This window comes from Pristiophorus japonicus, chromosome 13 (genome assembly GCF_044704955.1).
Source record: "Pristiophorus japonicus isolate sPriJap1 chromosome 13, sPriJap1.hap1, whole genome shotgun sequence".
In the NCBI taxonomy this organism is placed as follows: Eukaryota; Metazoa; Chordata; class Chondrichthyes; family Pristiophoridae; genus Pristiophorus; species Pristiophorus japonicus.
The window spans coordinates 151,007,908-151,033,429 of record NC_091989.1 but is presented as its reverse complement, the minus strand read 5'-3'; positions in this window follow the sequence as shown (position 1 = coordinate 151,033,429).

Below are 25,522 nucleotides of genomic sequence, written 5' to 3'. Positions count from 1 at the left end.
TTAAAACCGAGTTGAGAAAGAATTTCTTCTCCCAGAGGGTTGTGAATCTGTGGAATTCTCTGCCCAAGGAAGCAGTTGAGGCTGGCTCATTGAATGTTTTCAAGTCAAAGATAGATAGATTTTTAAGCAATAAGGGAATTAAGGGTTATGGGGAGAAGGCGGGTAAGTGGAGCTGAGTCCACGACCAGATCAGCCATGATCTTATTGAATGGTGGAGCAGGCTCGAGGGGCTAGATGGCCTACTCCTGTTCCTAATTCTTATGTTCTTATGTTCTTATGTTAAAGCAGATGGCTCGGTCAGGATTTGTGGCGACTACAAAGCCATCATCAACCGAGTGTCGCTGCAAGACCAATACCCGCTCCCGAGAGCGGAGGACCTTTTTGCCACGCTGGCAGGTGGCAAGCTGTTCATGAAGCTGGACCTCACTTCGGCCTACATGACTCAGGAACTGGCTGAAGAATCCAAACTTCTGACCACCATCACGACGCACAAGGGATTATTTATCTACAACAGGTGTCCGTTTGGCATTCGTTCGGCGGCAGTTATCTTTCAGCGGAACATGGAAAGCTTGCTCAAATCCATTCCTGGAACAATCGTATTCCAAGACGACATCCTTATAATGGGTCGAGACACCGAGGAACACCTCCACAACCTGGAGGAGGTGCTACGCAGACTGGACTGGGTAGGCTTGCGGCCGAAAAAGGCCAAGTGTGTGTTTTTGGCCCCAGAGGTCGAGTTTTTGGGCAGGAGGGTTGCCGCAGGCGGGATCCGGCCCACTGAATCAGAAACTGAGGCGATTCGCTGGGCGCCCAGGCCCGGCAACACGTCGGAGTTGCGATCATTCCTGGGGCTTTTGAACTATTTCGGGAACTTTCTGCCGAACTTAAGCACATTGTTGGAGCCGTTACACACGCTCCTGCGTAAAGGTTGTGAATGGCTTTGGGGGGACTGTCAAGAACGGGCTTTCAATAAGGCAAGGAACCTGCTGTGTTCTAACAAACTGTTGACTTTGTATGACCCCTGTAAAAAAACTGGTTTTAACGTGCAATGCATCGTCCTACGGGGTTGGGTGTGTGTTGCAGCAGGGTAATAAAGATGGCCGACTCCAACCGGTGGCTTATGCCTCCAGGTCACTCTCCCAGGCAGAGCGTGGATACAGCACGGTCGAAAAGGAAGCACTCGCTTGTGTTTACGGTGTGAAAAAGATGCACCAGTACCTTTTCGGTAGACGGTTCGAGCTCGAGATGGACCACAAACCGTTAACATCCCTGTTTTCCGACAGCAAGGCTGTCAATGCCAATGCGTCAGCTCGCATACAGTGATGGGCTCTCACGCTGGCTGCGTATGACTACACCATACGGCACCGGCCAGGCACCGAAAATTGCGCTGTCACGCTCAGCAGGCTCCCACTGGCCGCCACCAAGGAGACGGTGGAGAAAAGCGCTGAGATGGTCATGGCCGTTGAGGCTTTTGACACCGCAGGCTCCCCCATCACAGTCCGCCAGATCAAACTCTGGACCAACAGAGATCCCCTCCTATCCATGATAAAGAAATGTGTCCTGACTGCGATTGGGCGCCCGCACACAGGGCGTGCCCCGAGGAGGTAAGACCGTTTCAGAGACGGATGGATGAGCTCTCCATCCAAGCCGACTGCCTGCTATGGGGCAGCCGGGTAGTCATGCCCCAGAAAGACAGGGAAGTGTTCATCAGGGAACTCCACAGCAAGCACACTGGCATCGTGTTAATGAAGGCCATTGCCCGGTCACATGTATGGTGGCTGGGGATTGACTCAGACCTGGAACACTGGGTTCGCAGGTGCACGACGTGTGCCCAGCTGGGCAATGCCCCCAGGGAGGTCCCACTCAGCCCATGGCCCTGGCCCACCAGGCCATGGTCATGTATTCATGCAGACTATGCGGGCCCGTTCATGGGAAAATGTTCCTGATCGTTGTCGATGCATACTCGAAATGGATCGAGTGCATCATATTAAACTCGTGCACGACATCCATCACCATGAAAGGTCTACGTATGGTTTTTGCGACCCACGGCTTGCCGGACATCCTGGTCAGCGACAATGGCCCGTGTTTCACCAGCCATGAATTCCAGGAGTTTATGTCGGGCAATGGCATCAAACACGTCCGGACAGTGCCGTTCAAGCCAGCTTCCAATGGCCAGGCAGAACGTGCGGTCCATTCATAAAACAGGACATGCGACGCATCCAAGGACCCTCCCTTCAGTACCGCCTATCGCACCTCCTGCTGGCCTACAGGTCCCGCCCGTACTCGCTCACGGGAGTCCCGCCAGCGGAACTCCTCATGAAACGCACACTTAAAACATGGCTGTCCCTCATACACCCAGCCCTGGCAGACATTGTTGAGGGCAAGTGCCAGTCCCAAACCGAGTTCCATGATCGAAACTCAAGGGGGAGGTGTATAGAAATGGATGACCCTGTATTTGTTCTTAACCATGCTTTGGGACCCAAGTGGCTTGAGGGCACAGTAATTGGCAAAGAAGGGAATAGGGTCATCGTGGTCAGACTAAACAATGGGCAAATATGCCGCAAACACTTGGACCAAGTAAAGAAAAGGTTCAGCATAGACATGGAGGAACCTGAAGAAGAGCATGAGATGTCACCCACACCACTGCCAGTGGACGAGCAACAAGGACAATCCACAGCATGCACAGTCCCTGCGGCCAGCCCGGACAGGCCGGAATCACCTCAGGTGACAGAGACACATGCCGAGGCTCAACCACCAGAGCCACAACTGCGGCGCTCCACAAGAGAGCGTCGACCATCTGAAAGACTCAACCTTTGACACAAAAAGACGTAAGGGGGGAGGTGATGTCATGTATGTAACCATCATGCAATGGTAATCTTCATGTAACTGTAACCTTCATGCAACTCCTGTACACTGTACTTATACCCTAGAAATGCACACCCTGACCACAGGGGGTGAACTTGTGGGAGACACTCCTCACCTGGGTTTCCAGGTATAAAAGGGGGTGTCCCACCCAGGGTCAGCACTCCTTGGTCCTGGGAATAAAGGTTAAGGTCAAGTAGTAACTGTGTCTGCAGTACATGCCTCGTGTGAGTTTGTAGTACGATGCAGGAACACCACACCGGTGAATGAAGGAAGCCGGTGTCATAAGAGGCCCAGGTCAAGGAGATCTAGTATGGCCACCGGAAACAGGTGGCACTGTACATAACTTCTTTCTCTCCTGTCTGTTGCCTTAGCTTGTCTGTATATTCCGGTTACCAAAGGTAATCGTGTGTAGCTGCGTCTGGAAAGGTGTGGCATCAGCCCAAGGACAACGATGTCTTCTGTGTGTTTTCAGGGAATGCCTAAGAACAAGATGAAGTCAGTCATAGTAATTCTGATCATCATGATTGAAGCCAGCATGAGTCGCAGGGACAACACTGAGGAATCGGTTGTTTTTGGCTGCACCGGCGGAGATGGACCGACCGTGACTACTGGAGGTGGCTCGAAGGATGGGGCGAGCATCTATCTCCACAAGGGGAGATGGCCGGGATGGCTGGGGTCGAATTCCACCCAGTATTCCAGCCATGACAAATTCACCTATGGTGACGCATCCATCCCATGCCCGAGAATAGGGGTCACTACCTCCCGGATTAGGGTAACGGAGGGTAAACGGGTGTGCCTTAGCTGTAGGGGACACATTCCACTGGGAAGGTGGTGGTGGCTCAGGAAAATGAGCATGGACACATGGACAGCTGACTGGGAAAGACTAAGTAATGACACGTACCGGATGATCACGGGTTCTCAGGAAGGAGTGATTGTGTGTTGGGATAAGTGGTGGGACTCCGAGGAAGGGATTTGTGTGTGTATGTGGGGTTTGGAAAAGATCTGCCCAACGGGTATGTCGATCGCGTTTAGCAGGCGATGGCAGGACGCCGGGGGTGGGATCGGTTGGGATCGGAGTGTGGACTCCTGTGTGATCCCAAATCCCCCAAACACCATCAACACCACAGTGCTCATTTCATACACCAGGAAACCCCCGCCCAGAGCCCTGATGATACAGAAGACTGTAGATAGGTGTCCCACCACCAGGGGTCCAGGGAATGGGTTGGTGTTAAGCCCCACTGAAAGGTTTTGCACAACACCGTGGCATCCGTGATCTTGAACCTGACTGAAGTCCATCTGCCTGTGTGGTGCCCGAAGACAGAGAAGCTTTATGAAGCTCTGCTAAAAGTGATGTTTCAGGAATTTTATGAACTGGAGTATGGAAATGTAGATAAAGAAAAGCTTTATGGTCTGAATGTTGAGAATAGTGTGGGGTCCGGGAGGCAGAGAAGAGGGACCTGGAACGATGTAGCCACAGTGTTCAGTACAGGAATGGGTATTGTTAATAGTATGGATGATGTACAACTCCAGATGCAGATCACTGGGTTAAAGAACCAACTGCGTAAGATTCTAGGGAAAGAATACAGTGGTGGGTTCAGAGCTTCATGAGGACCAGGCAATGACCGTTCATCTAAAGGAGGTCATTGCGGAGCTGGAGAGGCACTCTAAAACTGTTAATGATTTGATACAGGAGGACAGGAACACCTCGGAGCAGGCTGCACGGAATGAAGTGTGCGTGTTGTATGGAGCATGGTTGCTGGGTGAGGGCCGCAGTAACCTGGAGGACCTGAGGCAAGGTCGTGTCCCTTCATGGATAAGCAACAAGCATCTCGCCACGCTGCACCCATATAGCAATTTGCTGAGCCCGTGCCAGCTTCGTTTAGCCTCTGAAGTCTACCCTGTCCCTGTAGATTGCGGGTGGTCCAACCATGCAGTGCTGAGAATTGTAGTGAGGATGCTGGTAATGGGCAGGTCATCCCGGCCAGCACCGGTATACAGGGTTGAGAATATCGGGGTCATTCGAGGAAGAGTGCATGTTCATTTTAAAGCAGTCCCACCGTATGTCATAAAGTGGGAGCATGCTATGACGGGCACTGACCTCTCCGGATGCCAGAGCCGGGGAGCACACGTAACACTGTGTCCCCAGTACTTGAATGCTTTTGCTCGATCAGAATGTGGGTTTGCTTCTGCAGGCGCGGAACCTATCAATTGCACCATGGAAGTGATGGCACCAGATCACGTACCTCCACAGGTAGCATACGTGGGGAGTGGGACATACTGTGTCACCACAAGTGCACTCCACTACCGGTACAGCCAGGACATGTGGTGTCCGGTGAGCGACAGCAGTTTTTGTTTCAAACCCAAGGCGGAGGTTCAAGTGCCACAAGAACGAATTACTCCCATCCCCGAACCCTCGACCATTCACCTCACTGTAAACGAGACCTTCACGCATCTCCAGGACTATACGGAACATTTCGGGTACCTGAATCCTTTTCTGCCGAAACACCTCACTGAGCTCTCCCAGAAACATTTTTACACTGTAGAGCAAAAGACAGTGGAAGTGGGGGAGGAGATCAAGGGGATTGTCTCGCCACCGTGGTGTGACATCGGTCTGAATGTAGAGATTCCCCCCTGGATCCGCGTCTGATCCCATGCATTAGTCATCATTCAATTGTTGCTTGTAAGCTATTTGTTTTACTCCAGTTGCAGGCGACGGAGCCAGATGGTCCAAACGCAGTGGCAAGGGATGTTAGATTGACTCGGAGAGGTGTCATTGTTGATGATGGTTTCTCCCTGCCAAAACTTGTAAATTACCAAAGTTCTGTAAACAAGTGTATTATATTCTGGTTATAGTTTCACACTCTTTATTGCACGATGTGCACTGTTGTAGTTTTTGTAATGTGTCACCACCTGTCAATGCTGTACTGTGTGATGTGCACGGTGATTATATATTTTTTTGGTAACGTCTTGTGGATCTTATATGTGAAGAAGCCATTTTCTTATATTTTGACTCTGTGGAAGGGATCTGTGACACGCCGTAAGAGATATAGCTCTGGGGTTTTAATACATAAAATCAGGGGAACAGCTTCACTTGTGGGAGACTTCGGCCTTTGCTCTCTCGTCGAGTGATGTGTTATGGAAAGAAAAAGCATCAAACGGGGGACTGAAGAGATCGCAAAGTCTCTGTTTAAAGAATGGACTCAGTCGAGAATATTTTGTGGACTTTATGGGTTTTTTTTTCCTGAGGGTACTTTCCCTGTGATGGGGTCACCCTGTGCAGATACGTGAAAAGGCTGGTTTGTTAAAACTCCAGAGACCGCATGGCAGTTGGCTGTGACAAAGAACTGTCAGTCATCCAGAATGTACGGGTTCGCCCTAGCAAAAGGAAAGGGGCTCAGATATCTGAGGCATGCATAAACTATATGAAAACCACTCTAATATGCAAAGGCACTTCTCACCTCCATCTCAGAAGAGAAGCAGAACAATGGACTCATGAGCCTGGTCAGACCAAGAGGGGCCAGTTCTTTCCCACACAAAAGCCAAGAGATGTCCCAGACCCAGGGCCATCAGTCCAATACACATGGGTCTGATGGCCCATCACCGACTAAGCACCGGAGTATTTAGAAGCAAAAGGATTTCAAAGATTGGCGGGACAGATAAGGGCAGCAGGACTCCTTTAAAGATAAACTCTTTTCCATCATTCTCTAGCGTTCTGGAGCGTTCTCCAGCGTTCCCTCACTCTCGCTCCACCAAGACAAGAAGAACGATCAGCTGAACGATCGAGACCAACTGGTGAGCATGGTCGCAAGTGTTCCAAGCCGGTAACCAGAGAACCAGGCGAGCTGTGTGGGGTGTAAATGGCTCAGAGTTTTCTTGGAAGTGAAGCTTTTTCGGGCTATTCTGGGGAGGGAGCTTCATGCGACTGGGTAATTCACTGGAAAAGGGGAGTTAGACTCCACCATAGCAACAAGGAAATTACTACACGTCACCGGTCCTCAGTGTTGTACTGTGTGTTGTTTTAACCTGAATCTTATTCTCCACAGAGACAGTGATTTTGTTTAGTAGTGCATGTTTTAGCCAGTTTACGTTAGACCAAATAAATAAGTGCGATTTTTCACCGAAGTATTCCTGTCCGTGACTTATTTCATTTAAACTCTGAATAATAATCCCCGGGTATAGAATTCTCGTAAGATGGGGGCGATTCGAACTGTCCATCTAACCATTGGGCTAGGATCAAAACCGCTTACAGGAGAAGGGGTTATGGTGATAGGGTTAGATGAGGAAAAACGAAGGGTGCTCGAGTGGAGTATAAGCACCGGCATGAGCTGGTTTGGCTGAATGGCCAGTTTCTGTGCTGTATAACCTATGTAATTTGCCAGATACTGTAGTTAAAATACCAGACTCAACTGTTAAAGTCATTACTGTATTCAAGATAAGTACTTTTTCTGAGAAAATCTGAATAAGTACATTGATCTGTGCAAAAAGCACAATTTTATAAACAGATGATTTTAATTTTGAAAAAAATATTGATAAATGTGAAAAGACTGACAGTTGATTATATTCCTATTTCACTACGAACCACATCAAGCTACAAGCCCGCAGAATTCTTATTGCAAGGCAGCTGGTGACATCTACGCTAGAAGGGAGACAAAAAGCTAACAAAAAAAATCTTCCACAGGTCACTTTTTCCAGTCACACCTGCTTAGTTACTTATCCTTCAGGCTTCTCTGGGCACTTGCTGCAGCATGTATTACACATGCAACTTGAGACATGCAAACTCAAGGGAATAAAAACAGCCAACTCAGTTAAGACAGCAACCTTACCCCATTTACTGCCCACAGGGCAATTTCCATATTCAGTATTTGACAGATCTCCTGGAAGATCTACATAAAGTGTCTAAATCATCGATGAAATGTAATTGTGCATTCATTTTTTTAAAAAAATGTGCTATATCTGCCTAACAGGTACTACATTTTCTGAAAGGACAATGAGAATTACACATCATTAAAGCCTAATTATATCTTAACTGGAAGCAATTGGTGGATGCAGTTCTAAATAAACTCTCGGAGTTAATTGCAGAACATTTATTCATAGGTTTGTGGACAAATTCCTTGTCATGCCAACTTAACCCATTCTCTTGCACCATCAACATTTATCAATGCCTGTTTTTAAAAATCAATTCTTGGGTTTCTGAGCCTTTCATAACTGCGGAAAAATTTAACTGCTTCTATGCAGGGAAAGTTTTATTTATAAAAGTAATTCAGATTGCAAGGATTAAATGCCATGTTTTGAACTCTCTGCTTCAGGGTGTGAATGTTTTAATTATACAAGATTATGTTTTATGCAAGATTTAAGAAAGAAAGAAGAAAGAAAGACAAATTTATAAAGCGTCTTTCACGACCACCGACGTCTCAAAGTGCTTTACAGCCAATGAAGCATTTTGGAGTGTAGTCACTGTTGTAATGTGGGAAAGTAAGCATTTTTAAGTACTTGAAAACTTCCAATACTCCACAGAAATTTAAAATTTTGCATTTTTCCTCAAATTTGAATGGACTAGTAACTAACGCATCTCATTCTCTGTTGTTGTTTCAAATAACCTCCATGTTGGATTCAACTTGAAAAACTCAGCATATATAATCCAAAATTAAATGTTGGTAAATTTTAGAAACTTTCAGTCATTTCAATCACTGTTAAAATAAAAAGTAAAGCTTACAATCTATATGAAATATTTCTGTAGTCAATAACTATGCAGTATTACTCCCACAAAACTACTCAGCGCTTCAGATCAATAAAAAAGAAAGTGTGATTATAAAGAGAATGGTAAAAAGATGGATACGCAGACAAAAAGATCAAGAGGAGAGGAGAGGAAACGACAAACTAGAATGCAAATGATTTATATTAACATAGTTCACATTATAGAGAGAAATACATGGAAAGAGACAGAAGGGAGAAGATTAAAGTATAAATGAAAGCTGCTGAAACAGACCTTACCATTAACAGGCCGTTGCCCAGATTGTTATTTCTAGAAATACATTATCTCTTAAAATTATTTCACATTTAAATATAACTTATGAACTTAACTGTGAGCAGATGCAATACAGCAGAAATATGCAGAAGGAATGCACAGTGAGTTATGAGGTCCAAATGCTTACAGATAATAACAGTGTAAGGACCGTTAGCATTGCGCATGACCGTTCCTGTTTTAGTGAGAAAGCAAGTAATGTGGCAAGAAAGATTAGGGTGAAATGAAGGTAAGGACAGTGGTTACAGTTCTAGACTTGTTCCCAATGGACGTGTTCAGATTTTTTACATACTGTTTTATTACAAAGATTTTTGGTCACGTATTCAGTATACATACCCCTGGTTCCAGATCACAGTTTGATGTTAAGAAGCTGTGTAAATGATACACCAATTAAATTGTTTATGGTTGTGTTCAAATGCACATTTTCCTGTTGAGAATACCTCTCCATTTGGTGTTTGAAATGCATATGAAAGGCCACAAAACAATTGTTCTTCAATGAGCAATTCTGGTCATTTGATCTGGATACTGAAAGTTATCAACAAAATCTGTACTGGCGGCATCGGTCACCCAGAGTGTTACTAATGTCATCCCAAATATCTATTATTAGTGTGGTTAGAACAAAACTTCCTATATATTTTCTTTTGTACATACACTTAGCTAATTAGTCTTGGTCAACATAATTCAAGTTAGCTTATACATCTTCTAATGTTTTACCCACTTATATGACTAGATATCAATTGGTATCAGAGCAAACAACTATTGAGGGAAGCCAGTTTACATCCAATGTTCTCTCTAACTATTTTTTCCCTGCCCGGGCCCCTAAATTTGCTGGGCATCTCTTCCAGTGGAAAGCTGGTGAGTGGTCTGCGCAGGATTTTGTGCTCAGTGTGCGGCCGCACACCTTAGGGGAAACGTTATTTGCATCTATACCCTACTGTGCTCAATGATTTGTAATAAACCAGTTTTCAGTCTGTGCCCTGTACAATGGATTATAAAGCAGAAAATGTGATTTTACTTAAGAGAACAGTTATGCAAGAGTTAAATTCAAATAGTGCATTTTTGTAAGGAATTAGCCTCACTCGATGGCTGGGGTGGGCATCTTGTGGCATGAGGCATGAGTGGGCTTTTTTCCATCACCCTTCAGCTCCCATTATTTTTGCATCACAAATTACTGGAAGTGCAAATTGGTAACAGCATGCCGAGGTCAACTGCCATCTGATACCTTGATGAACAATGGGTCCAATAGTTTATCTCCCTTAACCTATTAAACTTAAGAATAGAGAAATAAACAGAGATGAAAACAAGGTGACAGAGCCAAATTAGATACAGAAAGAGAAATAAAGAAAGGAAAACAAAAATTGGATTAAGAGAGAGAAGAAAGGAAAAGAAAGAAAAACATTTTTCTTAACAACCTCTCGGGACAATATTTTTTTTAACTCTTGATACAATGATTGTAGGAGTGAAACTCCACTGTTTCAAATCTGCACCTCCAGTTGAGTGGCAAGTCGGAACAATAAATCGCCCAACAGGGTCCTTATTCCGTGAAACAGCAGCCCTAACTTTCTGTGGTAAGATGATTTATATATACGGCGCAAATTCAGCAATTTCTTGACACTCACAGGGAGATTGACGACGAGCTCCCATTTTTCTATGGCTAATGGCGGCAACACTTTGCGGCAATTTGCAACTCATGGTGCATCTCTTCCTCACCACAAATTGCTGGGTGTTTTACACACTAGTAACAGTGAACACACCGTTATTTTTCCAGAAAACTCTAGACTAATGTTGTCTTATCAGCCGCCTTCATTTTAGTTGAAAAAAATGTAACATGTTTTTACTCAATTTTCTCTTACTTCTTATGTTTGCTAAAAGAAATAGCAGTTTTTTGATAAAAAAATCAAACTCTATAATATCAGCTGATCAATAATCCAAATGAAATTTGATTAATTTTATTACGGTGTGCATATCAGCATAGACCCAAACCAGATGTACCAGTCAGTATTAAATTACAGACTGCCACATACGCTATGACATAGCCCAGGGTGGCGGCTAAACGTAAAATGGAAGCAGTATGATTACACCTTGCTATGCTTTGGAGTTTTTTAATATTGAAATGAAGTATTGGCTTCTCTGGATGGTTGTGTAGGGGTACAGTAGCTGGAATAGTAATCAAGAGGCCTGGACTAATAATCTGGAGACGTGAGTTCAAATCTCACCATGGCAGCTGGGGTAATTTAAATTCAGTTAATTGAATAAATCTGAAATTAAAAAGCTAGTATCAATAATGGTGACCATGAAACTACTGGAATGTCATAAAAACCAAACTGGTTCACTAATGTCCTTTAGGGAAGGAAACTTGCCGTCCTTACCTGGTCTAGCCTATATGTGACTCCAAACCCACAGCAATTTTGTTGACTCTGAACTGCCCCCTGAGAGGCCTAGCCAGCCATTCAGTTGTATCAAACCGCTACGACAAAGTCACCACAAGAAGGCAGCTCACCACCACCTTCTCAAGGGCAATTAGGGATGGGCAATAAATGCTGGCCTTGCCAATGATGCCCACATCCCATGAACGAATAAAAATAAATAATTCAGTTGTTTTCCTGAGAAGTGTAAAGCGCGTTATTTCCAGAGAATCCAGCTCCATGCTTGTTGCACTGAAGAGCAAGGGCACCCTGCAACAGATAAGCAGAGCTCCCTCTACTTTCAGCAAAAAGGTGCATTCCCCTACGTTGTAACCCACCCCACAACAAATGTAGTTGAAGCACACTTCTATCCGAATCAGAAACAGTGATTTTGGCCTCTGACTGGGACTGCAGAAATATCAAGAAGTCTGGGACCCATGCAACCCACTTCCCCCTCTCCCCCCGCCCTTCCTCCCTCTCCCCCCACCCGTCCTCCCTCTCACCCTGCTCTGCAGTGCAGCGACTCACTCTTTGGCAGGGACCCCATTGACCATGATTAATAATAAGCATGACCTCTCCCCATCGTGTTTCCAGACCTAAGCTGGCCTTGAGATCAAGAACAAATAAAATGCCTCAATCCTTAAACTCACATTGACCCAGTCCAAGTACTGTCTGAACATGTCAACGTACTCCTCCCATCACAGTGAAGATTTCATCCCATATGGAGCACAACGGACATGCAGCGCGACAGCTGCAGGAAAAATGCAGGGAGCAGCCCCAGTCCTTATACATGGCCTTTTTCGATCTTGCAAAGGCTTTGACACTGTCAACCGTGAGAGCTTATGGAGCGCCTCCTCTGTTTTGGATGTCCCCAAAAGATTATCAACATCCTTCGCCTGCTCCACAGGTTCCATTACAGATCCAATCCACGTCTGGGCCGGGGTCAAACAGGGCTGCATCATCGCTCAAACCCTCTTCTCAATCTTCCTCACTGCCATGCTCCACCTCACAGTCAACAAGCTCCCTGCTGGAGTGGAATTAAACTACAGAACCAGTGGGAAGCTGTTCAACCTTCGCCACCTCCAGGCCAGGTCCAAGATCACCCCAATCTCTGTCGTTGAGCTGCAGTACACGGACGACGCCTGCGTCTGCGCACAATCTGAAGCTGAACGCTAGGATATAGTTGATGTATTCACCGAGGCATATGAAAGCATGGGCCTTACACTTAACATCCGTAAGACAAAGGTCCTCCACCAGCCTGTCGTCGCCGCACAGCACTGTCCCCCAGTCATCAAGATTCATGGCGCGGTCCTCGACAACGTGGACCACTTCCCATACCTCGGGAGCCTTTTATCAACAAAGGCAGACATTGATGCGGAGATTCAACATCGCCTCCAGTGCAGCCTTTGGCTGCCTGAGGAAAAGAGTATTCGAAGACCAGGCCCTCAAATCTACCACCAAGCTCATGGTCTACAGGGCTGTATTAATACCCGCCCTCCTGTATGGATCTGAGTCATGGACTACGTACAGAAGACACCTCAAGTCACTGGAGATATATCACCAATGATGTCTCCGCAAGATCCTACAAATCCCCTGGGAGGACAGGCGCACCACCATCAGTGTCCTCGTCCAGGCTAACATCCCCAGCATTGAAGCATTGACCACACTCGATCAACTTCGCTGGGTAGGCCACATAGTTCGCATGCCAGACATGAGATTCCCTAAGCAATTGCTCTATGCGGAACTCCTTCACGGGAAACGAACCAAAGGTGGGCAGCGGAAATGTTACAAGGACACCCTCAAAGCCTCCCTGGTAAAGTGCGACATCATCACTGATACCTGGGAGTCCCTGGCCGAAGACCGCCCTAGGTGGAGAAAGTGCATCCGGGAGGGTGTTGAGCTCTTCGTATCTCAACGCTGTGGGCATGAAGCGGTCAGGCTCAGGCAGCGGAAGGAGCGTGCGACAAATCAGTCCCACCTCCCCCTTCCCCCGACGAATGTCTGCCCCACCTGTGACAGGGTCTGTGGCTCTCATATTGGACTGTTCAGCCACCAAAGAACTCACTTTAGGAGTGGAAGCAAGTCTTCCACGATTCCGAGGGACTGCCAATGATGATGATGACTCCTCCCATAAGCACGGAGTAATCAAAACATACAACGAAAGAGAATTTCAAAAATCCTTACTTTTATTTGGAAGGATGAGGGGGAGGGTCAGGACTGCAAGGATTGTACAAGTAAGTTCACACCATTTACACATCACAAACATTGCAGAAGAGTATAAATCAAATTCAATACAACAGCTGCAATAAAATTCATTGCAAATTCATTCAAGGCAGATGAGAATGGGGTAGAATTTCTACAGAAATTCCTTGATATCCCATCATAATTTCAGCGGATACCCTGGAGAAATGACGTGGACTGGAGAGGTCTGCGGATATTCCGAACAATTTTTTAATTGAACAGAATTTTTCTATTTTCTCCCCAGTCCCCTGGTCTGGCCAAGGCAACCCACTAGTCAGAGGGACAGCCTACTTCCAGGCCTGAGTCAGTGCCCCAAAGAACAGCAGGGGAGTTATCCCCGGTGTCCTGACCAATATATTTTCCCCTCAATCAACAATATTAAAAAGATTATCTGGTCATTATCACATTGCTGTTTGTTGGAGCTGCACAAATTGGCTGCCGCATTTCCTACACTATAACAGTGTCTACACTTCAAAAGTACTTAATTGGCTGTAAAGTGCTTCGGGACGTCCTGAGATTGTGAAAGGCGCTATATAAATGAAGTCTTTTTTTGGCTCTAATGTCTTTTTCAGTTCATTATCCTTCTCACTTAAAGAAAATGTTTCCGAGATATAATTACTCGTGCAAGCTGTAAAATAATGTTTTTCGCTACTTGAGTCAATATTTTATGCCAGTTAATATTTCTATGTTCAAAAAGATACATTTGACAGAACTATTTGTCCATACCCAACAGGTCCAGTGCAAGACCGTCCAAAAAAAAATGTCCAGTGCTAACTTGTAATAGGATGATATACGGAACTAGTCGAAATATGAAGAGAATTATAATGTGCAAAGCCTTGACTTTTACAGGAATTCATGTTTCCCCAGAGAACAAATCCAAGAATGACCAACATTCATTTTTACTGCGCGGCAACACACACGACTCACTTCCCTCCTATTCTGCTTCTGACGTTACATCTTTTATCCCTCACATGGTAGCAGTATGTTTCCCTAACTTCTGATGGGGTTCAATAGCTCACTGGCACAGTAAATGCCATCATCAGTGTGTCTATAGATAAACTGCTGTGAGCAAATGCTGCTGGGAAATTAAAAGATAGTGTACATTCAACATTTCAACAATAATGTCTGCCATATATAAAAAACATTAAAAAAACAAGAGAAACAAATGGAAAATTCATCCGATTTGTGTCTTTATTTTCCCTTCTTTCCAGTTAATCCTAACATCTCCTTCATAATGTGCGTCCCCCCCTTAGGACTAACCACATATTGGGAAGAAGACGAGGAGGGCTGGTAATTTTACATTGTAGTAGGCAGGACCAGAACAGTCACTAAGAACAGTGTGTGCAGGTACTGGGGCCAGTAAATGACGTACAGGATTCCCCAAAAGCCCAAACTAGCGTACACACTAATTAACCCCTTTAGAATTCAGACAGCCTTTCAGTTTACCCACTCAGCGTTTCTTTATACAAGGTCTGAACATTTCAGAAATATACAGCACCATAATTCATTGCATTCTCGAAATAAAATTTTTAAAATCAATTGGTACACCTTTGGTGTAGAAATTCCACGACCATCCCTAAAGCATTAAGTGCATTCCAATATTATCAAACATCAAGGTGTGATTAGCAGGACAAGTAATAGCACCATGTACACTATGGCTGGTACGAAGTGGTGCAACACTTCCAATTGTTAACAAAAAAAGGAACATGAAATAAATTTCAACATATTATTGATGGAGAATTTGAAACTTCCCTTATTATATAAATGCAAACAATAATCTAAATGTAACCTACATTATTGTAAATTGTGAATTACCTGAATAAAATAAAACCACAGAAGAGGAAATAATTTTCACAATTGTGTTCTGCACTCCAGAATGTGAGTGCATGAATCAAATATGCAGGCTGCCAACTCCCTTCTTCCTCCTGAGGTTGTCATGGAACCCATGGTGGCAAGGGCTGTGCCCTCCTGAAGGCCAAGTTGTGAAGGATGCAGCGGACCACCACAAATTGGGACATCAGCTCCGGTGAGTACACGAGATCTCCTCTCGAGCAGTCACGGCAGCTGAACCATTGCTTTAGCATCCCGATGGTCTGCTCGATGATGGCAGTGGGGTGAGGCTGGGGAATTTTTAACTGTGACATTTATTTAATTATCTAGCTGAGGTGGGTAGGGAAATTGCAATTTATTTTTGCGGGATCAATCAAAAAACACATTTTTCATGGGAAAATCGCTCCAAAACCTCTTTCCAAATGATTTCATTGGCATGGAATTTGCGGTCCTGATGATGGCGAACTGGCAGTGTTCGCCAGTACTTTGGCGTTGAAACTGACTGCAATTTCAGGATTAAGCGCACGTGCAGCCTAACGCGGATATCCTGAAGTTGGGGTCTGTCATTCACGGCCCTTCCGCAGGCTGTGCTTTGGATCCTCTACCCCACCTTCACCAGAGCTGGCAATCAGTGAAAGCACTGATCTGATGAAAACGTCTCCTTTTCGGAACAAATATCACTGTTAGAAACCCCATAAAAAGTTAGACCCATTCAAATGAGGTGTAAATGGGTTTTTAATGGCAATCTGTGTAATAACTAGTGATAAACAAATATTTTGCCCCTGAAAAACAAATTTTTTATTGGTGGAATGTCAAATTTCTCCACTAAGTTAAAAATTATTAGATTTTAAAATTAATTAAAAAATATATAAAGTTTGTTCATGATATTTCAGCTTCTACCTTAACCCAGTGTATGTAAAAAAAATGTAATTTCGCTCTCTGTAAAAATTAGACATATTGACATTGAAGGACAGATTAAACTGAACACAGCTGAAACCGAGCAGCAGAATAATGAAGTGTATGTTATAATACTCTTGTCATTATGAAACAGATCATTCCACCTACCATGAGCAATGTCACAGGAGATCCGCTTGTACATATAATGGGCTCAAGTTTCGGCTTGAGTTGCTCCTATTTTTTTGGAGCAACTACTTTACAATGGGAGTATCTTAGAAATTGCAATTCTCGGCATTTAATTTGCTCCAATTCTAGTTAGTTAGAATAGTTTCGTTTAGAACATTTTTTTTTCAAAAGAGGGCATGTCCAGCCACTTACGTCTGTTTTGCAAGTTTAGGCAGCGAAAACTTACTCCAAACTAACTTAGAATGGAATAAGTGTAGATTTTTGTGCACACAGAAAAACCTTGCCTACACTTTATAAATTAGGCACAGGGAGCGAGAGATGTGGGGGGGGGGGGGAAGGGAAGTTAGAGTGAAGTTAGGGAATTTTACAAGCATTTAACACTTCACTTCTACAAATAAAGAGCCATCATGAATAATAAATGATAAATAAATCAAATAAAAAATAAATTAAATTTTCCTACCTGTCTGAAGCAGCAGCAGCAGCAGGCACTGAGCTGTGAGATGTCGGCAGTTCGGGCAGGGGATAGGGTCGACATGAGGTGAGGGAGAGCGACTTCCACAGAGCCCGGCAGCAGCAGGCACCGAGCTGCGGAAAAAGGTTTGGCCGTTCGGCCAGGGGATAGGGGAGGCGTGCAAATCACCGGGAGGGAGGGAGGGAGAGCCAGCCAGCCAGTTTGAAAGTTTAAAAGTTTAATTTGTCCTTCAAGTATGGGTGCTGCATTATCAACACCACAGATTATGCAATGGTTCTCCATCAATTCACTGCATAGGAGAGAATTGATTAGAGCTCACCGCACCAGGAACGTCATAGCCCATAGGCTGATGGGCAGGAGGCCTTACCCACGTCGGCAATATCGAGCCAGGCGTTTGTACCTGGACATGGAGCGAGGCTGATTGTGTCAAAAGGCTGCGTTTCCGCAGAGAAGCTGTCGTTGAGATCTGTGAAATGCTGAGAGCAGATTTACAGCCGAGAAGCAGAACGCCGACTGCCTTGTTTGTTGAAGTGAAGGTTACAGCTGCACTTTGCTTCTATGAATCGGGATCGTTTCAAACTACAACTGGAGATGTGTGTGCCATCTCTCAACGTGCAATACATGCCTGCGTTTACCAGATCACAACTGCACTGTATGCACAGAGGAATGACTTCTTCAAGTTCCCAATGACCGGCCAGGCAATCCATGACAGGGCTGTGGGCTTCTCCAGGATTGCTGGCTTCCCAAAGGTACAGGGTTGCATTGATTGTACCCACATCGCCTTGCGAGCACCTGTGGAGGATTCCGAGCAGTACAGGAATAGAAAAGGTTTCCACTCCATTAATGTGCAGCTCGTGAGTGACGACAAGCAGCGCATCATGTCAGTCGATACCCTGGCAGCACCCATGATGCGTTCATCCTATGCGACAGCGTTATATCTGACATGTTTCAGCAGCTGAAGGGCAGAGCTGGCTACTGGGAGACAAAGGGTATGGCCTCGCCACCTGGCTCATGACGCTCCTAAGCGCCACATGGATGGAAGCTGACCATCAGTACAACATGTCACACATTGCGACGCGCAGCATCATAGAGAGGACCATTGGCATCTTGAAACAGTGTTTCCGATGCCTGGACCATTCTGGAGGCCACTTGCAATACTCTCCTAAGATTGTCGGTCAGTTCACTGTTGTGTGCTGCATGCTGCATAACTTAGCCATCATGAGGCAACAGGAGCTGGTAGTGGAACCAGAAGGGGAGAGTGCCTGATGATAGTAATTTGGAAGAGCAGGATGAAGATGATGACGACGATCGGGAAAGCATGCAAGTGCCTGATGCTGGAGCACGAGATCAGAGGAGGGCGGTCCATCGTGCTCCTTTAACGATTGCTCGAGCCCTGCGCTAGCAGCTCATCTGTGAACGCTTCAATTACTGATGCCTGAGGGCTCTGCGACAACTGTTGCACATGGACATGTTTATTTTTTGGAGTTGTTCCTATGTTGAGTTGTGTTAATGGAACATGATTCAGTTTTAATGAAAATATATTTTATTGAAAAGTTCACGTTGATGTAATAAAATATTTGTTGTATCAAACTTTACTTTTTAATATGAGTCTTTAAGATCACTTAAAAACTTTAAGATCACTTATAAACTTGTAAAGTTACAAAAGTTACAAAACAATTTCAATGTGAAAAATCTTACACTCTGAAGATCACTGAAACTTCTAGATCACTTTTTAGGTGCAAAATCAAATAAGTTACAAAATGTGAGAACATTTACAGTATAAGATCACTTAAAAATCCTAAGATCAATTATAAGCTGTAAAGTTACAAAATATAGAAACAGAGAAAATAGGTGCACGAGTAGGCCATTCGGCCCTTCAAGCCCGCACCACCATTCAATAAGATCATGGCTGATCATTCACCTCAGTACCCCTTCCCTGCTTTCTCTCCATATTCCTTGATCCCTTTAGCCGTAAGGGCCATATCTAACTCCTCCTTGAATATATCCAATGAACTGGCATCAACAACTCTCTGCGGTAGAGAATTCCACAGGTTAACAACTCTCTGAGTGAAGAAATTTCTCCTTATCTCAGTCCGAAATGGCTTACCCCTTATCCTTAGACTGTGTCCCCTGGTTCTGGACTTCCCCAACATCGGGAACATTCTTCCTGCATCTAATCTGTCCAGTCCTGTCAGAATTTTATATGTTTCTATGAGATCCCCTCTCGTCCTTTTAAACTCCAGTAAATACAGGCCCAGTCGATCCAGTCTCTCCTCATATGTCAGTCCTTCCATCCCGGGAATCAGTCTGGTGAACATTCGCTGCACTCCCTCAATAGCAAGAACGTCCTTCCTCAGATTAGACCAAAACTGAACACAATATTCCAGGTGAGGCCTCACCAAAGCCCTATACAACTGCAGTAAGACCTCCCTGCTCTATACTCAAATCCCCTAGCTATGAAGGCCAACATACCATTTGCCTTCTTCACCGCATGCTGTACCTGCATGCCAACTTTCAATGACTGATGTACCATGACATCCAGGTCTCATTGCACCTCCCCTTTTCCTAATCTGCCGCCATTCAGATAATATTCTGCCTTCGTGTTTTTGCCACCAAAGTGGATAACCTCATATTTATCCACATTATACTGCATCTGCCATGCATTTGCCCATTCACCTAACCTGTCCAAGTCACCCTGTGGCCTCTCAGCGTCCTCCTCACAGCTCACACCGCCACCTAGCTTAGTATCATCTGCAAACTTGGAGATATTACACTCAATTCCTTCATCTAAATCATTAATGCATATTGCAAATATCTGGGGTACCAGCACTGAGCCCTGCGGCACTCCACTAGTCACTGCCTGCCATTCTGAAAAGGACCCGTTTATCCCGACTCTCTGCTTCCTGTCTGCCAACCAGTTCTCTATCCACGTCAGTACATTACCCCCAATACCACGTGCTTTAATTTTGCACACCAATCTCGTGTGGGACCTTGTCATAAGCCATTTGAAAGTCCAAATACACCACAGCCACTGGTTCTCCCTTGTCCACTCTACTAGTTACATCCGCAAAAAAATTCCAGAAGATTGGTCAAGCATGATTTCCCTTTCATAAATCCATGCTGACTTTGACCGATCCTGTCACTGCTTTCCAAATGCGCTGCTATTTCATCTTTAATAATTGATTCCAACATTTTCCCCACTACTGATGTCAGGCTAACTGGTCCATAATTATCCATTTTCTCTCTCCCTCCTTTATTAAAAAGTGGCGTTACGTTAGCTACCCTCCAATCCATAGGAACTGATCCAGAGTCGATAGACTATTGGAAAATGATCATCAATGCATCCACTATTTCTAGGGCCACTTCTTTAAGTACTGTGGCATGCAGACTATCAGGCCCTGGGGATTTATCGGCCTTCAATCCCATCAATTTCCCGAACACAATTTCCCGCCTAATAAGGATTTCCTTCAGTTCTTCCTTCTCACTAGACCCTCGGTCCCCTAGTATTTCCGTAAGTTTATTTGTGTCCTCCTTCGTGAAGACAGAACCAAAGTATTTGTTCAACTGGTCTGCCATTTCTTTGTTCCTCATGATAAATTCACCTGAATCGGACTGCAAGGGACCTACGTTTGTCTTCACTAATCTTTTTCTCTTCACATATCTATAGAAGCTTTTGCAGTCAGTTTATATGTTCCCAACAAGCTTCCTCTCATACTCTGTTTTCCCCCTCCTAATTAAACCCTTTGTCCTCCTCTGCTGAATTCTAATTTTCTCCCAGTCCTCAGGTTTTCTGCTTTTTCTGGCTAATTTATATGCCTCGTCCTTGGATTTAACACTATCCTTAATTTCCCTTGTTAGCCACGGTTGAGCCACCGTCCCCGTTTTATTTTTACTCCAGACAGGGATGTACAATTGTTGAAGTTCATCCATGTGATCTTTAAATGGCCAGCCCTCTCATTGGTTCCTCGACATATTGGTCTAGAAAACCATCCCGAATACACTCCAGGAACTCCTCCTCCACCGTATTGCTACCAGTTTGGTTAGCCGCATCTATATGTAGATTAAAGTCACCCATGATAACTGCTGTACCTTTATTGCACACATCACTAATTTCTTGTTTGATGCTGTCCCCAACCTCATTATTACTGTTTAGTGGATTGTACACAACTCCCACTAGCGTTTTCTGCCCTTTGATATTCCGCAGCTCCACCCACATCATCCAAGCTAATGTCCTTCCTTACTATTGCGTTAATTTCCTCTTTAACCAGCAACGCTACCCCACCTCCTTTTCCTTTCTGTGTATCCTTCTTGAATGTTGAATATCTTTGGATGTTGAGTTCCCAGCCAGCGTCACCCTAGAGCCATGTCGCCGTGATGCCAATTATATCATATTCGTTAATTGCTGCCTGCGCAGTTAATTCGTCCACCTTATTACGAATACTCCTCGCATTGAGGTACACAGCCTTCAGACTTGTCTTTTTAACACACTTGGAAAACAATATCAATTTGAAAAAAGTTACTACAGTTACATTAAGAACAAGAACAAAAGCAGCAAAGAAAACTGCAACCATCTCTCATCCATATCTTGGTGAATGTTCACTTCTTCATGGGGGTGTAATTTGATTGGACGGGCTGTGTGCCCTTATTGCAGTAGCTACCTCACCCAGGCCCTCCCTGATGGCCTGTGCCGTCACTTGCATGCCCTCCCTGATGGCCTGTACCGTCACTTGCACTCCCTCTGACATTCCCTCCCTCATTTCCCGTGTCATTACTGCTATTTCTCCCGTCAGTACCGTTAGCTCTTCACCCACTGCACTGATGCTGCCCACGTGTGATCGGGTAAGGTCATTGCTCTCCACACCCAATGCCACAACCTGAGCCACATCTGTTGCATGCTGCATCTCAGGAGAGCGTGTTTCGAATCTCCTTCTCCTCTTCCTGGGTCTGCCTCGCAGCACCACTCCAGTGGGAGCCACGGGCTGGGATGGTGGGGCCCTGGGTGTTCCAAACGGCACCACTCCAGTGGGAGGTGTGCGCTGGCATGGTGGGGCCCTGGATCTTGCATCCTGCACCACTCCAGTGGGAGCTGTGGGCTGGGATGGTGGGGCCCTGGATCTTGTATGCGACACCACTCCAGTGGGAGGCGCCGACTGGGACGGTGGGGCAGTGGGTATAAACTGCTGCATTACACCAGCAGCACCACTGGGACCTGCAACGTTGGAATCTGTGAAACCATAGAATGTGGAACCAGAATCTATGCAAGGGTTTGAAACACTGATGTCTGTTGATGTGGGCTCATAAATATTAAGTTCTAAGGTCTCCCCTGAAGACAGTTAAGTCAACGCCTGCAGCCACCTTTGGTCTGGATCGTCCGGATCGTCCGCATCTGGTTCTTCTGGATTTTCTGGATCTTCAGGATTGGCATCATTGTCTGCAAAATACATCAGAACAGTCAAATATTTAGCAGCACAGGAGGGGGCAGAATGGGTGGCATGAGTACTCTCACACATAGCAGACCAGGCAGCAGGTTGATTTGAAGGGCCACGATGCATTTTCAGGACTTACCCTCTCCCTCGCGTGTGGGCCCAGCTTGTGCTGTACTGATTGTTTTTCTCCATGTACGACTCATCAAAGCAGTGACCCTCTGTTCCAAGGGTGTCAGTGGATGCAGATTTGACATGCCTCCTCCTGTTCGAGTTCTTTCTCTTTTGTTGTGGGGCAATTTCTTCTGCAAAGATTAAAATATAACTTTTTACAGAGTGCGTGTTTCCGCAGGGTGGGATATATACAGATGGTCACATTTATAATTAAGATTCCATTGAAAAATGAAAATATTACTTACACTAACTACTTGACCAAGGTCATGCCATTTCTTTTTACACTGGCTTCCAGATCTCCTGGTATGCACCACTGCATAGTAATCTTTTGCAACTTGGTTCCAGCGTTTCTTCATTTCTTTGGGTGGCACTTTGTGTAACCTCTGTTGCTGGTATCCAGCTCCTGCCATCTCTGCTCAATGACATTAACAAATGTATCCACTTCCTCATGCAAGAAATTCTTTGTTCTTGGTGGATGTTGTTCCATTGCTGTATTGAATTGACACTCTGATTTTTCAAAACACACAGTCCTTATTTTGCATGCACCTATGCACCACTTGTTCTGGAAGTTTAGCAGCAACAAACAGCACTCACTGATTTCAGCAGGTGATTTCTTCCACAGTACTGCTAAAAGCACTACTTCAGGCACACAAAATTACTCAGAAACCTTTGCACAGCTCCACAAAATCAAAAATCGCTGTTCTTCATGTACCTTTAAAAATGGCCGAGTACCAATGTTTGTGTGCCACTGCGCATGCGCGCACGCTCCAGCGCGCATGCACACGGCTGCCGGCACTAAAAATGATGCTGAGATCTAGCCCCACCCCCCTGCAGGCAGTTCTTTGACGCAACGCCTTGGCCCCGGCCCCAGCCATTCCTGCTGCGCTGCGCCGACCTGGAAAGGGCCCAAAAAATATCGGAGAATACGGAGGTTGGTAATAGGTGTACTTTATGTTCTAGAGGCGCGCCATTCTGCGGGAAAGCCAAAACTTGGGCCCAATGAAACTGACACCTCAAGTGAAAGTGTCACACTTGCAGCTGATTCACTCAAATTTCATATTCATGAAACAGCATCAAATAACAACCCAACAGATGGGATCCTACTCATAAACAAGTAGCATCCTAAGAAAGTATTAACGTAAAGAAAAACAGTCACTTGTTGGTTTCTTCTTACGTGGATGACCTAGCCTGTACTCAAGTGGTAACGATTTACAAACAGCTGTCAAACGTCTCTCACCAACACCAATTAATCTCTAACTTACCTCAGATTTTGTGAGTTGCTGAGTTAGACATAGGTCCACTTAAGCAGCAGGCAGCTTTCCTTAAGGCAGTCCCTCTATACCTGTGAATAAAGTGTATATTATATTTTGCATTGAATAGTATAATGTTTCAGTTATTACAAAACTCTGTATCCTCTGACTGACCATTCACAATGCCAGGCAAAATCTGCTAGCAGTATACAAAATAGCAGTCAACTTGAGGATGAATTACAAAGATAGACTGTGCCTCCAATTAGTTAGAACACTGTAGCGTATGCGTAGTGGTGACTGCTGCATCCAGCTGAAATAATGAGCGGTGACAATATTGATTCATTGTTAGGTTCTCCTCTTGACTGCTCCACACAGCCAATTCCTCACTTCCTTTTCCATTTGGCTCTGATTAGCACTCCCTTACTCATGTTGCATATTGTTTAGAAAGTCAATGCCTGTATTTGACCCCACGCTTTTTGTCCAGAGCAATTCCTGTTTTTGCCTTCACCTCAGCAGTCATGCATTCCTATAATGATGGAAATGCAATTCAGGGCAATATACACATATGTATACTTGGTCTTCTACATGGTGCTTTTGGTTCATGCACATTTTGTGCTACATTTTGTTACAATGGTAATTAAAAAAGAAGTTCCTGATACTCTTGAATCACCTAGACAATATTTTCACACCACAGTAAATAAGGTCAGATATGGACAGTTAACCAGTTTGGAAATAAATGTTATACAGGTGCAACGTCCCGAATCCAGAACTCCGAAAACCGGAATTGTCTAAAAACCGGATATTTTGCGCATGGCTGATGGAGTCTTCCAGAATTATTGTTGTAAAACCAGACATTTTTGAGGCAAAATCCAAAATCCGGCAGGATTCGGTGGAGGATTCCAGACCAGAAAATCAAGTCTGAAATCCGGAATCCTCGACCGAATCCGTGCGGGATTTCGGACCTCGCCACTCAAAACCTGGCATGGATTCGGTCAAGCATTCCGGATTTCTACTATTGATTTTCTTGTCTGAAATCCAGAAAAAAACAAAAACCGGAATGGAGTCAGTCCTAAGGTTATTGGATTTTGGACATTGTACCTGTACTTGAATCAGGAATTACAAGTGACCCTAAAACACTGCTTGGGGCTTGATATTAGTGGGTGCCAGCATATCTCAAACAACAAAATCATTGGCAGTTGTTTTTTTTTAAATTCCTCTCCAAAATCATTGGCAGTTGTTTTTTTTTAATTCCTCCCCCAATCTGCTTCTAAATCATCTTTCCCTTCCTGATGCGCTTTGAAGCCCACATCCCAACATATTTGCTCAGTATCTGTATGTGTTTTTCCCTCCTGCTGTCACAGTGACTGAGACTCAAGGAATACTATTGCTATCCGAAACATCTTTACTCGCCGAAGCTGATCTTTGCTTTGTGTAAGGAAGTGACTAAGTTTAGGGCCAGGGGAAAGCTGGGATATGCTAAACTCCCAGCAGCATTCCCTCAACATCTTTCTGTGAAAAGAAAAAGAGGGAGAAGTGCAGAGAGACACATAAAGGAAGGGTCAGGGTGAAGAACTATTACTCCATTATTTATTATTTTCCCGAAGGAATTACATTTTGGGGTTCAAATACTGTAATGTTACTATTGCACTCTTTAGAGCACGATGTTGATATTCATCAGTTATACCACAATAGTATATACTACAATAGAGAAACCATCAGCTACAGGTCGGGACCATGAAAGGAGCGGAGGTGCGGCG